General features: G+C 49.0%; 1 pseudogene; it reads left to right on the top strand.

Annotated features, from left to right (window-relative positions):
* Nucleotides 1–10,501: 10,501 nt before the first annotated feature.
* On the top strand, nucleotides 10,502–14,194 carry LOC140421941 (uncharacterized; annotated as a pseudogene).
* The last annotated feature ends 2,725 nt before the right edge of the window (nucleotides 14,195–16,919 follow it).

Consider the following 16,919-nt stretch of genomic DNA (forward strand, 5'->3'; position numbering starts at 1 on the left):
GCGGGGGGGGACTAATGGAGAATGGTGCTGAAAAGGGAGCTAAAAGCCATGAAGGAGGCGATCAGGACGGAGTTCCACACGATGATGAAGGAGGTGATGTCGGAGGCGACAAACACAATGCAGCGAACCATCGAAGGCCTGGGAAGGAAGGTGGATGCCCAGGGAAAACAATCCTGGAGTTGGAGAAAGCTCCCTCGGACCAGAGCGACAGGATTGGAGCTCTGGAAACTGAGGTGAGAAGGTTGGTGACAGCCCAAGGGAGCCTAAGAGGGAAAGTGGAGGACCAGGAAAACAGGTCCAGATGGCAGAACGTCAGAATAGTGGGTCTGCCAGAGAGGACAGAGGGTAGGTTAGGTGGGGTTACGGGGATAGGTTGGAGGTGTGGGCTTAAGTGGGGTGCTCTTTCCAAGGGCCGGTGCAGACTCGATGGGCCAAATGGCCTCCTTCTGCACTATAAATTCTATGATTTTCTGAATAACCTGAGCCTTCCCTCCATAGCCACTGATCCCTTTAGTCCCAAGAGCTGTCTAATTCCTTCTGGAAATTACACAACGTTTTGGCCTCAACTATTTTCTGTGATAGTGAATTGCAAAGATTCACTACTCTCTGGGTGAAGAAATTTCCTCTCACCTCAGCCCTAAAAGGTTTACTACCCATTTTCCTCCAATTATGACCCCCAGTTCTGGACTCCCCCACCATCGAGAATATTCTTTCTGAATCTACCCTGTCTAATCCTGTTAGAAGTTTGTAGGTCGGGCTGGTTTCTATTGATGTGATCCGATCAGTATGGTCGGAGAGGCTGTTACGATCAGATCAGTATGGTCGGAGAGGCTGTTATGATTCGGTCAGTGTGGTCGGAGAGGCTGTTATGATCCGGTCAGTGTGGTCGGAGAGGCTGTTATGATCCGGTCAGTGTGGTCGGAGAGGCTGTTATGATCCGGTCAGTGTGGTCGGAGAGGCTGTTATGATCCGGTCAGTATGGTCGGAGAGGCTGTTATGATCCGATCAGTATGGTCGGAGAGGCTGTTACGATCCGATCAGTATGGTCGGAGAGGCTGTTATGATCCGATCAGTATGGTCGGAGAGGCTGTTACGATCCGATCAGTATGGTCGGAGAGGCTGTTATGATTCGGTCAGTATGGTCGGAGAGGCTGTTACGATCCGATCAGTATGGTCGGAGAGGCTGTTACGATCCGATCAGTATGGTCGGAGAGGCTGTTATGATCCGATCAGTGTGGTCGGAGAGGCTGTTACGATCCGGTCAGTATGGTCGGAGAGGCTGTTATGATCCGATCAGTATGGTCGGAGAGGCTGTTACGATCCGATCAGTATGGTCGGAGAAGCTGTTATGATCCGGTCAGTGTGGTCGGAGAGGCTGTTCCCAGCTTTTCTCGGTGGCACCACGTGTTTCCAGGATTTTACTCAGATTTTCCCATTTTGCAGAGCTATGAGCCGGGGCCTCCTCGACTGATTTCTTTAATTCCACCGCCAAGCTTTGGTGATGTTTCTCCAATCTGGCCACCACAATGCGGTCGACGTTGCCAATGGCTGACAATATAGTCGGCAGGGGAGAGGGAGAGCTCGCCCTTGCCACCTTGTTACTTGCCGAGCCCTGCGACACCTCAGAATCTGAGGAGTAATCGCACCTTTCTTGTTTTTTCCCTCCCTGGGCATTTTCAGTGGGTTTGTATCTTCACCGATCAGGTTGTTGGGTTTGGAAGTTCCCGTAAGTGTCTGTTGTACCTGAAAATCTATATTTAGAACTTGTGTGTCCCCCTCTCCTAAATACATCACTGAAGTCCCCCAGACTCACATTTCTGTCCTCGGCCTGCTGCAATGTTCCGGAGAAGCCCAACACAAGCTGGACGAACAGCCCCTCATCTTCCCATGAGGCACTTTACAGCCTTCTGGACTCAACATTGAGTTCAACAACTTCACACCCTGAACTCTCTCCTCCATTTTGATTTGTTTTCTTTGCCGAGTGCCAGTCTGCATCTTGTTTTCATGTTGTTTGATTCCAGACAGAGCTGTCCTTTATTCTGCCATTAACACTTACTCTGGACCAATGCTTTGTTTATCTTTGCCTTTTGTTCCAGAACATTTTTGACATTTAATCTCACCCACACTCTAACCAATTGCTGACTGATGGATCTCCGTGTCTATTCGGAACCCTGGATATCCGTTATCCCTTCTCAGTTCCCAAATAACAGAGGTCAAGTCTGGGCAATTGTGGGCAGCACGGTAGCCTTGTGGATAGCACAATTGCTTCACAGCTCCAGGGTCCCAGGTTCGATTCCGGCTTGGGTCACTGTCTGTGCGGAGTCTGCACATCCTCCCCGTGTGTGCGTGGGTTTCCTCCGGGTGCTCCGGTTTCCTCCCACAGTCCAAAGATGTGCAGGTTAGGTGGATTGGCCATGATAAATTGCCCTTAGTGTCCAAAATTGCCCTTAGTGTTGGGTGGGGTTGCTGGGTTATGGGTATGGGGTGGCGGTGTTGACCTTGGGTGGGGTGCTCTTTCCAAGAGTCGGTGCAGACTCGATGGGCCGAATGGCCTCCTTCTGCACTGTAAATTCTATGATAATCTATGAAGTCTGTGCTTTTTGGCAAAGTCCACTTGGACTTTATTTGTCAGCTTGTGCCACTGGTAAACATGTTTTCAATACAAAATTTAGAAAGTTTTCAACTAGCCCTGCAGCAAGCTAGTCAGATTGATTGTCTTTAGCGAATACAGTAGTGAGATTTCATTCAATTACAGATCGTAGTAATTCTTCAAATCATAATACACAGGATGAAATAACTAAGTAATTTAAGCAAAATAAAGACGGTGATTGGTAAAAGCAAGCAGCAAAGGAAATAGGTTTCAGAAATATAGATGGGGTGATCCCAGGATGCGTTTTTCCATCCCGGTTTGTGATTTTTAAGGATATTGTTATCTTAATGTCTCACCTTCTTTTTACTTCTGATTGGCTTTAACTAATTTATAATTACTCGATTCAGCCAAAATGTCTGTCCCTCAATTTAAGAGATATTGTATTTAAATGTACTGATGCAAATTTTCCATTCCATCGCTTGCCAAGTTTCCAAATTATCCACACCTGCATCTAACATTAATTGAAAAACACAGTTTTCATTAAGACATTATCACCCTAGACTGGCTGTTACCACAGAAACTGGACTACTCGTTCTTAGGATAGCAGCACCAGTTCTTACGATACAATGGGGCCTTTTAGCTAGTTGACATCACTGACCTTGCAGATGTGAAACCTAAGAAATTAAAGTGTATGATCTGGATTAACCCTTAGTGGATTCCCAGCTATTGTTGCACTCAAGTAATGCTGAAATGATATGAAATGAAAATCGCTTATTGTCACTGGTAGGCTTCAAATGAAGTTACTGTGAAAAGCCCCTAGTCGCCACATTCCGGCGCCTGTTCGGGGAGGCTGTTATGGGAATTGAACCATGCTGCTGGCCTGCCTTGGTCTGCTTTAAAAGCCAGCTATTTAGCCCTGTGCTAAACCAGCCCCTAAAATGCTTAATATGATTATAGTTAATTATTCTTAATGAGTTCTCATTTAACCCTTTTACCTCTATCATCTTCCCTTACTCTCATGGTTATAGCTGACTAGAAGTCACTGACTTTCCCTTTTGTTCTACCTGACCCTCCCCCTTTCTCACCAGCATCAAACCCATCACATTTCTCCCTCTCTTTAGTTCTGAGGTAGAGTTACATTGGACGTGAAACGTTAACTCTGTTTCTCTCTCACAGATGCTGCCAGACCTGCTGCGTTTTTCCAGTTCTTTCTGTATTTATTTTAGACCTGTCTGTAGTGGGGGCAAAGACTATTTCCAATCCAGTAATAAATTAAATGTCTTTCTTCAGCTTTTGTGGATCATTTCAGTGGATATGTTCTCTCCCAGGCTCAAAGAGTATCAGCCCAGTGGAAGCAAACCCAGTGAAATGGGCCAGTCCAGCAGAAAGAAACCCTACAACTTCACTCACTGTCAGAATGAACATGGTTCAGTCCTGGATGTGATAAACAGCAGTAATAACAGCAGAATCCAAACCCTGTCATCACTTGTGAACTCGCTGGTGTTTCAACAGATAGGATGACCGAGTGAATCCCTTCCCACACACAGAGCAGGTGAATGGCCTCTCCCCAGTGTGAACTCGTTGGTGTCTCAGCAGCTGTGATGAAACACAGAATCCCTTCCCACACTCTGAGCAGGTGAACGGCTTCTCCCCGAAGTGAACTCGCTGGTGTGCCCGCAGGTTGGACGAATTTCCAAATTCCTTCCCACACTGAGAGCAGGTGAACGGCTTCTCCCCAGTGTGAATTCGTTGGTGTTTCCGCAGGCTGGATAACTGAGTGAATCCCTTCCCACACTGAGGGCATGTGGATGGCTTCTCCCCAGTGTGAATTTGCTGATGTGACTTCAGGTTGGATAACTGAACAAATCCCTTTCCACACATAGAGCAGGTGAACGGCCTCTCCCCAGTGTGAATGCGTCGATGAGCTTCGAGCCTTGATGGGAAACTGTATCCCTTCCCACAATCCCCACATTTCCACGGTTTCTCCATATTTTGGGTCTCCTCGTGTCTCTCGGGTTGGACTGTTGAAGCCTCGTCCACACACAGAACACGTGTAGGGTCTCCCTGCTGTGAGTGGTGTGATGTTTTTTCAGACTGTTTAACTGGTTAAAGTTCTTTCCACAGTCCGTTCTCTGGAACACTCTCACTCGGGTGTGTGTGTCTCGGTGCTTTTCCAGTCACACTGATGTTTAAAATCTTTGAAGCTGACAGATCGGGCAAACATTTCTCCTTCTAGATTCAAAGGCCGATGATATTCAGGTCCCAAGGAATCGAGTGACAGTGACAGATCCCAGATGTGACATTTGCGACTTCTGTCTGTAATTCCTCCACTTCTAATCTCCTGAAAAGGAATCATCACTGTCAGTCCAGGATAGAAATTCATAAACAGACAATTCTAGTTTCTCTGGAACATTCTTTCCCCTCTCATTCTCCAAAAGCTGTAAATCTCCATCCCACACACTCTCCCTCCATTCTCACTGTGCTGTATCTAATATTCACCCTCCCAATTCTCCTGAAGGTGCTGATTCAGGCTGATTGACAGATCCCTGCTCACTGCTTCCTGTCCTGGACACAGAGATCATAACAAACAGGAGCTGCAGTCGGCCATTCGGCCCATCGAGCCTGCTCAAACATTCAATGAGCTCATTGACCGATCTACCTCAGCACCATTTTCCACACTATCCCTCGATATCTTCAATACCGAGAAACCTATCAATCTCTGTCCTGAAAATACTTGATGACTGAGGCTCCACAGCCCTCTGGGTAGAGAATTGGGGCAGCACGATAGCACAGTGGTTAGTACTGCTGCCTCACAATGCCAGGGTCCCGGGTTCAATTCCAGCCTTGGGTCAATGTCTGTGTGGAGTTTGTACGTTCTCCCCGTGTCTGCGTGGGTTTCCTCCGGGTGCTCTGGGTTCTCCTAGATGTACGGGGTGAGTGGATTGGCTGTGCTAAATTGCCCCTTCGTGTCCAGATTAGATTATGGGGTTGCAGGGATAGGGTGGAATATGGATCCGTGCAGGCTCGATGGGCCGAATGGCCTCCTACTGCACTGTAGGGATCCTAAGAATTCCAAAGCAGCACCACATCATCGAGTGAAGAAATCCCTCCTCATCTCAGCTTTCTCTCCATTTTCCTGCCGGTTCCCCACAATCCTCTATCATCTCGTCAATCGGAAATCGGTCGTGAAGCGGGCGCGGGAATAGCTGCTTTTCCACAGGTTCTGGTGCCACTCGCCGAGAATCCGTCATTTATCCCGATTGCCCAGCACTCATCTACCTCATCTTGATTTAATATTTGTTGCCATGTCGGGCAGCACGGTAGCATTGTGGATAGCACAATTGCTTCACAGCTCCAGGGTCCCAGGTTTGATTCCGGGTTGGGTCACTGTCTGTGCGGAGTCTGCACATCATCTCTGTGTGTGCGTGGGTTTCCTCCGGGTGCTCCGGTTTCCTCCCACAGTCCAAAGATGTGCGGGTTAGGTGGATTGGCCATGATAAATTGCCCTTATTGTCCAAAATTGCCCTTAGTGTTGGGTGGGGTTACTGGGTTATGGGGATAGGGTGGCGGTGTTGACCTTGGGTAGGGTGCTCTTTCCAAGAGCCGGTGCAGACCCGATGGGCCGAATGGCCTCCTTCTGCACTGTAAATTCTATGATGTCCCTCGAGCGCTTCGGATTAGGTTTGGTAAGATTATGCTGAAAAACATCAAGAAATCCGTCAATAAAAGAGCACAGGCGGATTCAGCGGGGCTGGAGCCGCCTTTTCAACATGGCGGCCTGACCCTCAGGAGGTCTCGCGACCCCGCGCTCTCCGGGACTCTCTCGGAGGTGGTGAAGATTATGACTGACGACATTCTCCGTGTTATTGACCAGAGGCTGTGTGTGCTGATTCAATATCTGTGAGCTCGTGAGGCCGAGCTGTAAAACACCATGAAGAGGCTCGATGATCCTGAGGAGAGAATCCTGAATGTTGAGCAAGATGCCTCCTCAGCGGAGGCAAGAATTCAATCCTTGGAAAACCGGCCGAGTGACGTGGGGGAATCCTGGAGAACAGAGGGTCAGAGAAAGGACATCCGAGTCGTTGGCCTGTCAGAAGGTGTGGAGGGTGAGGCTCCCATTGGGTTCTTCGAGGACCGGCTGCCACGTTTTCTCAAGCTGGATGTGAAGCCTGGGCGTTTCAAATTAGAAAGGGCACATCATGGACTTCCAGTAGCAGCCATGGAGTGAGTGGGCGCACACAGGGTGGCTCAGCCACGGAGTGAGTGGGCACACACAGGGCGGCTCAGCCACGGAGTGAGTGGGCGCACACAGGGCGGCTCAGCCACGGAGTGAGTGGGCGCACACAGGGCGGCTCAGCCACGGAGTGAGTGGGCGCACACAGGGCGGCTCAGCCACGGAGTGAGTGGGCGCACACAGGGCGGCTCAGCCACGGAGCGAGTGGGCGCACACAGGGCGGCTCAGCCACGGAGTGAGTGGGCGCACACAGGGCGGCTCAGCCACGGAGTGAGTGGGCGCACACAGGGCGGCTCAGCCACGGAGCGAGTGGGCACACACAGGGCGGTTCCTGCTCGAAGGTGTTGGTTTTGTCCCTTTTTGCCTGAGTTCCGGGTACATTCAGTGGTAATGTGGAGCGAGAGTGCAGGGCAAGAGGTTCTCCCCTGGATGGGCATGTTTATGGGCTATGAGACCCGGCTGAAGACAGGTAAAGAGCTGGTGAAAGAGTTGGGGAGACTCTTGGCGCTGTTCCAATTACAAAGGAGGGGGGGGGGGGTCATTGACAACGGGCAAACTGCAGATGGAGCAACTGATGGGCTTCATTAAAGAGGAGATTGGGCAGCAGAGGGAATGCAGAGCGACTGGTCGAGGCGATTGAGGGGGCAGTGGCACCACTTCGCGGGACCCTGGAACGGTGAGAAAGTGCCTCGAGATGCAGGGGGTGATGATCCGGGAAGTGGAGAAGGTGGAGACCGTTCAGAGTGACCGTATTGTGCTGTTGGAGGTGGAGGTGGCGATCCCGAGGGAGTTGTGTAAGTCACTGCTGCCGAGGGCGGAGGAGCAGGAGAACAGGTCCAGGTGGCAAAATCTGTGGATTGTGGGTCTGTCAGAGGGAGTGGAGGGAATGAGTGCTACGAGCTTGGTCGCCAGGATGCTGGCATCATTGGTGGAGGAGAAGGTGTTGGACAAGGCCCCAGAGGTGGATCAGGCCCATTGGTCCCTGAGACAGAAGCTGAGAGTGGGGGAGCGGCCGTGGGCAGTGATCGTGCGGATGTAGAAGTTCCAGGACAAAGAAAAGATCCTGCGGTGGGCCAGGGCACGGCAGGACTGTGAATGGGAGGCAAACCGAATCAGGATATATCAGGACATTGGAGGGGAGCTGGCCAGGAGGCGGGCGGGGTTCAACAAGGCCAAGGCAGTGCTGTACCCGATTCGGGGTGCTGTACCCGGCCAGACTTTGGGTGACCTGTGGGAACCGGGAATATTATTTTGGGCCGCCGGAGGAGGTAAATGACTTTATCAAGGAACATAAGCTGGGGGAGAGCTGAAAGGTGACTCTTGAGTGGAGGAGTTCTGTCCGTGAAAGTTGGAAGTGGAGCGATTACCCCCCCCCCCCGCCCCCCCCCCCCCCCCCCCGCCGACTTTTGTTGTGTTTTGGGTATTTTTTCTGGACGTGTTGGTATTTTCAGTCTTTACTGTAGTCCGGTGCTTGTTGCACATGGTCACGTTTCTACGAAAGGTCAATGCAGGTTGTATGGAGGCTGGGCTTGGGGCCTTCGGGTGGGAGTTGCCATGTTAGCAGGTAATGCCAGTGAATGGAAGTGTAGTGAGGCAGGGGGGGGTGGTGGTGGGGGCACGGCGACGTGGGAGGTATGGAGGATGGGTTTGGTCATGGGCAGGGTGGGGGGGCCATCTTGGGTGGGCCCGGTTCAATGTGGGGATGGGGGAGGGGGTGGTAACCCAATGGTGATGTTGGCGGACACTAGAGGGGGGTGGAGGCGTAAGCCTTTGGTGAGAATCGTGACAGGGAACGTCCGCCGACTACATGGGTGGGTCAAGAGGTCCTGTATGTTTCCACACCTGAAGAGTTTGGGAGCGGAGGTGATTTTCTTGCAGAAGATGCATCTCAGGGTGAAATGTCAGTTGAAAATGAAAATCGCTTATTGTCACAAGTAGGCGTCAAATAAAGTTACTGTGAAAAGCCCCTAGTCGCCACATTCCGGCGCCTGTTCGGGGAGGCTGGTACGGGAATTGAACCGTGCTGCTGGCCTGCCTTGGTCTTCTTTAAAAGCCAGCGATTTAGCCCAGTGTGCTAAACCAGCCCCATGAGACTGAGGAAGGGATGAATGGGTCAAGTGTTTCACTTGATTGGAAGTCAAGGGGATGGCCATTTTGTTGAGCAAGAGAACAGGGTTTACGGGGGCCAGAGAGGTGTTGGACCTGGGAGGTTTGTGATAATGAGTGGGGCGTGAGAGGGGACGGCGGTGGTGTTGGTGTCTGCGCCCAATTGGGATGATATTGGTTTTGTAAAGAGGTTACTGGGAGCGATTCCGGACCTGGATTCTCACCAGCTGATCATGGGAGTGGATTTTAATTGTGTAATGGAGGTGAGATTGTGGAGATCGAGCCCCAAGTCGATGGGAAGGTTGAGAATGATGAAAGAGTTGGGGGGTTCATGGAAAGGATCGGGTTGGTGTATCCGTGAAGGTTCGTGAACCCGGCAGAGAGAGAGAAAATAATCCTTCTTCTTGCATGTGTATAGGGTGTATTCCCGGATTGATTTTTTTGTAGTGAGCTGGGCGGTGCTTGAATCTACAGTGCAGAAGGGAGGCCATTCGGCCCATTGAATCTGCACCGGCCCTTGGAAGGAGCACCTCTTGGAAAGAGCACCCTACCCAAGGTCAACACCTCCACCCTATCCCCATAACCCAGTAACCCTACCCACACTAAGGGCAATTTTGGGCACTTAAGGGCAATTTATCATGGCCAATCCACCTAACCTGCACATCTTTGGATTGTGGGGGGAAACCGGAGCACCCGGAGGAAACCCACGCAGACACGGGGAGAATGTCCAGACTCCGCACAGACAGTGACCCAAGCTAGGAATCGAACCTGGGATCCTGGTGCTGTGAAGCAACAGTGCTAACCACTGTTCTACCGTGCCACCCATATCACATATCCCCAGCCTCCTCTGCTCCCAGGAAACTCCCAACCAGGCTCTCTTCATCGCTGAAACGCCCAGGCAACATGCTTATGAATTTCCTCTGCATCCTCTCCTGTACCATATATCTGTACACGAGACTGTCTCTGTGCTATATTAATTCACTATCTCCTTAAATGTCAGCCATCTCCTGGAGAAACTAGCCCTTTAATTGTAAACATAAGGAAATAGACCATCCTTTTAGCCAGACAACTTAATGTGTCAAGCTGAGGGAGGAAAGGATGTCAATGTCTTTAAGAGAGAGAGGGAGAGAGAGAGACCTGGGCCAACCTTTCCAAAGTCTGCACCCTCCTTGGATTCACTTCCTTTCCCCTCAGTTGCTGCAAGGGGAGAGAAAAGAAAGTGTTTTACTCACAGATGTTAGAGACAGGAGGAAGTTACCGTCTTTGTGAAGCCCCAGTGTTGCTCATTGTTCAGCTTCCGCATTCAGACAACGGGGGAGCTGATTGGATGGTGGAAGAGAGTTCTTCCGGTTCACCAACTCTTCCTATTGGTCACAAATTTACTGCTCACGCACGTGAATCCGTGGTGACGTCTCAGGGTTCCAGTGCGCAGGCCCGGCGCGCGGACACAGCAGCTCCGCCCCACTCATAGTTCCTTCTCCTCCAGACAAGATTTCCAGACAACCGGCTGACGGCTCCGGCGAGAGCGAGAAGCCGCTGGGTGATTTCCCCTCTCTCCCCCCCCCCCGGACACGGGACTGCGCATGTCCAAGAGAGAGGAGAGGCTGCGCATGTGCGAGGGAAAGCCCAGCCCCTGACCTTCCTGTGAGGTGTTGGCCAATGGACCGGAAGGACGCTGGTCCTCCAATCAGCGCGGGCTTTGTGTGAAAGGAGATTGGGCTTCACACAGCCTGAAACGTCCTCCTGTCTCCAACATCTGTGAGTAAAACATTTTCTTTTCTTCCCCTTTCCATTTCTTTTCTCATTCTGACCTTCAATTGATGACTTGCAGCAACTGAAGGGAAAGAAAGTGAATCCAGGGAGGGTGCAGACTCTGGAAAGCTTGGCCCAGGTCTCTCTCTCTTAAAGACATTGAGAAGTCTTACAACACCAGGTAAAAATCCAACAGGTTTGCTTCGAATCACTAGCTTTCGCAGCACTGCTCCATCTTCAGCTCCTTCCATTCACCTGAGGAAGGAGCTGTGCTCCAAAAGCTAGTGATTCGAAACAAACCTGTTGGACTTTAACCTGGTGTTGTAAGGCGTCTTACTGTGCTCATGACAGACCCATGATCATCACTTCCTGTCAGAACACAGATCATAACAAATAGATGCTGCATTCAGCCATTCAGTCCATAGCTAACTCATCCTTGAATATATTCAATGACCCTCAGATCCCACTGGTCCCTGTGGAAGAGAAATCCAGAGACTAATAACCCTCTGAGGGAAGAGAAGACTGGAAATATATAACGTAACTGCATACATTATTACACAACTAGAAACAATAATAAATGTACTTAATTACAGAACCATAAATATTATATTAAATATGTACCATATAAAAACATTAGACATATCTCTGCCTGATTTTAATTTTTTTCTTTCTAAAAGTAAATTTAGAATACCCAATTCCTTTTTTCCAATTAAAAGGCAATTTGGCATGGCCAATCCACCTACCCTGCACATCTTTGGGTAGCATCTCCACATCATGGCTTAAAGACATTGACATCCTTTGCTCCCTCAGCTTGACACATTTATTTGTCTGGCTAAAAGTGTGGTCTCTTTCCTAATGTTCACAATTAAAGAGCTGGTTTCCCCAGGAGATGGCTAACATTTAAGGCAGTGGGCAGCATGGTTAATCTCTGCTGCTTCACGGCACCGAGGACCCAACTTCGATCCAGGCCCCGGGTCACTGTCCGTGTTGAGTTTGCACATTCTCCCTGGTGGATCTCACCCCCACAACCCAAAGATGTTATGGGCAACAAGTCGGAAAATGGAGAGAAAGCGGAGATGAGGAGGAATTTCTTCACTCGAGGATGTGGCGAAGATCTGGAATTCTCTACCCCAGAGGACTGTGGAACCTCAGTCATCAAGTATTTTCAGACTGAGATTGACAGGTTTCTCGATATTGAACATGGGAAAATGTGTGGGAAAATGGTGCTGAGGTAGATTGGCCAATTAGCTCATTTAATGGTTGAGCAGGTTCTATGGACTGAATGGCTGAATGCAGCTTCTATTTGTTATGATCTGTGTTCTGACAGGAAGTGATGATCATGGATCTGTCAATCAGCCTGAATCAGCACCTTCAGGAGATTTGGGAGGGTTAATATCAGATACAGAGTGAGAATGGAGGGAGGGTGTGTGGGATGGAGATTTACAGCATTTGGGGAAAGAAAGAACGTTCCAGAGAAACTAGACTTGTCTGTTCTGAATTTCTATCCTGTACTGACAGTGATATTTTTTGTAAGTTGTTTTTACAGGATATTAGAAGAGGAGGAGTCACAGACAAAAATTGCAAGCGTCAAGTCTCGATCTGACAGTCACTCGATTCCTTTGGACCTGAATACCATCGGTCTTTGAATCTAGAAGGAGAAATGTTTGCCCGTTCTGTAGTCTTCAAAATATTTTAAACATCAGTGTGACTGGAAAAGCACCGAGAGACACGCACCTGAGTGAGAGTGTTCCAGAGCACTGACTGTGGAAAGAGCTTTAACCAGTTACACAGTCTGAAAGAATATCACGCCATTCACAGGGGGGAGAGACCATATATGTGGGTTCTGTGTTGTCAAGGCTTCAGCTGATTGTCCAACCCGGAGAGACACAAAGATTCAAAATATGGACAGACCGTGGAAATGTGGAGATTGTGGGAAGGGATACGGAGCCCCATCTGCACTAGAGGCTCATCGGCGCATTCACACTGGGGAGAGGCCATTCTCGTGCTCCCAGTGTGGGAAGTCATTCACTCAGTTATCCCACCTGTGGACACACCAGCGATTTCACACTGGGGAGAGGCCATTCTCGTGCTCCCAGTGTGGGAGGGGATTCAGTGATTCCTCCACCCTGCACAGACATCAGGCAGTTCACACTGGGGAGAAGCCGTTCACCTGCTCTCAGTGTGGGAAGGGATTCACTCAGCTATTCCCACTGAAGACACACCAGCGAGTTCACACTGGGGAGAAGCCATTCTCCTGCTCTCAGTGTGGGAAGGGATTCAGTTGTTCATCCAACCTGCAGGCACACCAGAGAGGTCACACTGGGGAGAGGCCATTCAACTGCTCTCAGTGTGGGAAGGGATTTACTCAGTTGTCCAACCTGGAGACACACCTGAGAGTTCACACTGGGGAGAAGCCATTCACCTGCTCTCGGTGTGGGAAGGGATTCAGTGTTTTATCCAGCCTTCAGAGACATCAGCGGGTTCACACTGGGGAGAAGCCGTTCATCTGCTCTCAGTGTGGGAAGGGATTCATTCAATTATCCAACCTGCAGACACACCAGCGAGTTCACACTGGGGAGAGGCTGTTCACCTGTTCTCAATGTGGGAAGGGATTTTGTGTTTCATCACATCTGCTGAGACACCAACAAGTTCACAATTGATTGCTGGGGTTGGATTCTGCTGTTCTTGTTTCTGCTTCAATTGCCTCGAGGACGGCATTTTGTTCATTCTGACAGTTGGTCAGTGTGGATTGTTGGAGGGTTTCTTTCTTCTGGACACTTCAGTTTCACAACTTTGCCTCCAGTGGGTTGATGATATTCAAGACTTATGAATACCTGGCTTTAAATTGCATAATAAAAGAATCACAGAGTGAAAGGGCTTTTGGAAGTTAAAAGATATATAGTTCCCATTTCTGTTTGTTATCCCCTAAATCATGCCATGTTGCCATGAAGATGGGCTGTGGTGGTTACGTGGCTCTTTTGTTTAATGTATCTAGATGCTTCTCACAGAAGAAAACTTGCAGGGTATGAGGGGCAAGTTGTCTGAGGTGGACGGGGAAACTGATAGGCGATAGGGAATAGATAATAGTTAAGGAATTATTACATATTACAAGGGCCAGTTAGCTCAGTTGGCTGGATGGCTGGTTTGTGATGTGGAGCGACTCCAACAACATGGATTCAACTCCCATATCGACGGAGGTTATCCATTAACCTTGCCCCTCATCTGAGGTGTGGTGACCTTCAGGTTAAATCACCATCAGTCAGCTCTCTCTCTCAAAGGGGAGAGCAGCCTACGGTCCTCTGGGCCACTGATGACATTCATTTATTTTTTAAAATAAATTTAGACCACCCAATTTGTTTTTTCAATTTAAGGGGCAAATTGACGTGGCAAATTGACCTCCTGCATATCTTTTTGGGTTGTGGGGTTGAGACCCAGGCAGGCACTGGGAGAATGTTCAAAGGTGACTTTCATTTCACATGAATGCAACAAATAAAGATTCTTTGTTTTAAATATTTTATTGAGGTCTTTGAAAATGTTTATAACAGTAATATAAACAATGACATCAATATGGTAAAATAAATATTTCCCCCATCCTAACCCAATCTTCACACACCTCAACCATACAACAACAACCCTTGGAATATTGCATCTGCTGACATTTTAATTTCCCCCCCAAAAGTCGACGAACGGCTGCCACCTCCAGGTGAATCCTAACATTGACCCTCTTAAGGCGAACTTTGTTTTATCGAGACTGAGAAACCCAGCCATGTCACTAACCCAGCTCTCTACACTCGGGGGCTTCGAGTCTCTCCACATTAACATGATCCGTCTCCGGGCTACCCGGGAGGCAAAGGCCAAGATGTCAGCCTCTTTCGCCCCTGAACAAAGAAATGTACAGCACAGGAACAGGCCCTTCAGCCCTCCAAGCCCGTGCCGACCATGCTGCCCGATTAAACTACAATCTTCTACACTTCCTGGGTCCGTATCCCTCTATTCCCATCCTATTCATGTATTTGTCAAGATGCCCCTTAAATGTCACTATCGTCCCTGCTTCCACCACCTCCTCCGGTAGCGAGTTCCAGGCGCCCACTACCCTGATCTCCCGGATCTTCCGACACTCCAAAGATCGCTAACTCCGGACTCGGCACCACCCGTGTTTTTAGTACCATGGATATTGCCTTAGCAAAATCCTGCCAAAACCCTCTAAGCTTCAGGCATGCCCAAAACATGTGGATATGATTTGCTGGGCTTCCTGCGCACCTCGCACACCGATCCTCAACCCCGAAGAACTTACTCATCCTAGCCATGGTCATGTGTGCCCGGTGGACTACCTTAAATTGTATCAGGCTAAGCCTGGCGCATGATGAGGAGGTATTAACCCTGCTTAGGGCATCTGCCCATAGACCCACCTCTATCTCTCCTCCTAGTTCGTCCTCCCACTTGCCCTTAAGCTCCTCCACCTGCGTTTCCTCCGCCTTCGAAAACTCCTGGTAAATATCCGATAACTTTCCCTCTCCCACCCAGGGACTGGAGACTACTCTATCCTGTAACAGGTTCGCAAGGGCCAAGCCCCCGACTGTTGCCCTCTCTGGATCACTGTCTTCCTAATCCTTGCCACCCTATCTGCCCACACAAAACCAACCTAATTCACCCCCATAAATAACGATTTCGGCAAAAAGGCCGGTCGGCACTGAAATAAAAATAAAAACCACGGCACACTGCTCATCTTAACCAGCTGTACCCGATTGTGGACAGATTTAGTGCCTTCTCTGCTTCTAAGATCAATTTTACTGAGTCCAAGGCCATGCCGGTGGGGAGGGGTTGAGGGGTAAGATCCCTCCTCTTGTTAACTTCCCCTTCAGATGCTCCCGCCTTGGGATTTAAATATCTGGGAATGTCAATGACCCCCCTCTTTCAGACAGCTATATGCGGCCAACTTTCCACAGCTGATGGTGACTATTAGGTGGGACCTTGCCCGGTGGTTGACTCTTCTGATTTCATGGTGAGGGAGGATTGTCTTCATTAAAATGAATGTGTTGTCCAGACTTTTGTACCCTCTGCAGATGCTGCCTGTACTGCTGACTGGAGTTGTTAAGGAAATTAATGGAATGATTAGTACAGTTATCTGGAACAAAAAGAAACCTCGCCTCAAGTTTGTTAAGCTCCAATCACCAGGAGCTAAGGGAGGGTTGGGTCTCCGGAATATCGGGCTATATCAATTGGCCTCTCATCTAAGGTTCATAAGAGATTGGGTGAGGATGGACCCAACATCCCTCTGGCTCGATATAGAAGCAGACCAGTCACTTCTCCCTCTATCCAAAACTGGCATAGGCTGATTACAGAATGCACCCCCATGGAATTTTTTATGTCTATAGTTCATTCAAAGTCTGATATATTTGGTAAATTATGCGACCCCTATCTCAGATATCTCGGTTCCAATTTGACTGACTTGCTCCTCCAGGGCTTTCAATCAGTGAATTAAATTCAACTTAGGCCGGGAGTAGGGCACAGTAAGGCACAGTGGTTAGCACTGCTGCCACACAGAGCCAGGGACCCAGGTTAGATTCCTTGAGTGGCTATCTGTGTGGAGTTTGCACGTTCTCCGTGTCTGCTCCGGTTTCCTCCTACAGTCCAAAGATGTGCAGGTTCAGTGGATTCATCATGCTAAATTGCCCCTTCGTGTCCAAAGGTGTTAGGTAAGGTGGGCTGACCATGATCAATGCACAAGGTTACGGGGATAGGGTGGGAAGTTTGCCTCAGTGAGTGCTTTTTCTGAGGGTCAGTGCAGACTTGAAAGAGCGAATGGCCTCCTTGTGCACTGTAGAGATTCTATGTCATCTATTTTATGATATTCATTTCAATTCAACTATGCTGTTAGTCCATTTGTAATATTTTGGGGTGTGCATTGTTCTCCTTCCATTTTTATATAACCTTACCCTCTTTCTCCACTTACTATGCTAACCTGTTAACTGGTTGTTCAATAGATCAGGCAGTTCATCTCGAGGCTCTGGTCGCTCAAATATCCTGCCACAAATTAATTCTGCAATGTGTTGCTTGTATTTATGCTGGCCGTATCAGTTGTTCTGCACTGTACCCATTTTCCACAAATTTTCTATTATTCTGTTTCATTCATTGTTTAAAAATTGGTTAAAAAATATAACAAAAGAAATATTAAAAATATTAACTCATCCATGAATACATTCAGCGAATCCCAGACTCCACTGGTCCATTTGAAAG

Source organism: Scyliorhinus torazame, chromosome 5 (genome assembly GCF_047496885.1).
Source record: "Scyliorhinus torazame isolate Kashiwa2021f chromosome 5, sScyTor2.1, whole genome shotgun sequence".
Classification (NCBI taxonomy): Eukaryota; Metazoa; Chordata; class Chondrichthyes; order Carcharhiniformes; family Scyliorhinidae; genus Scyliorhinus; species Scyliorhinus torazame.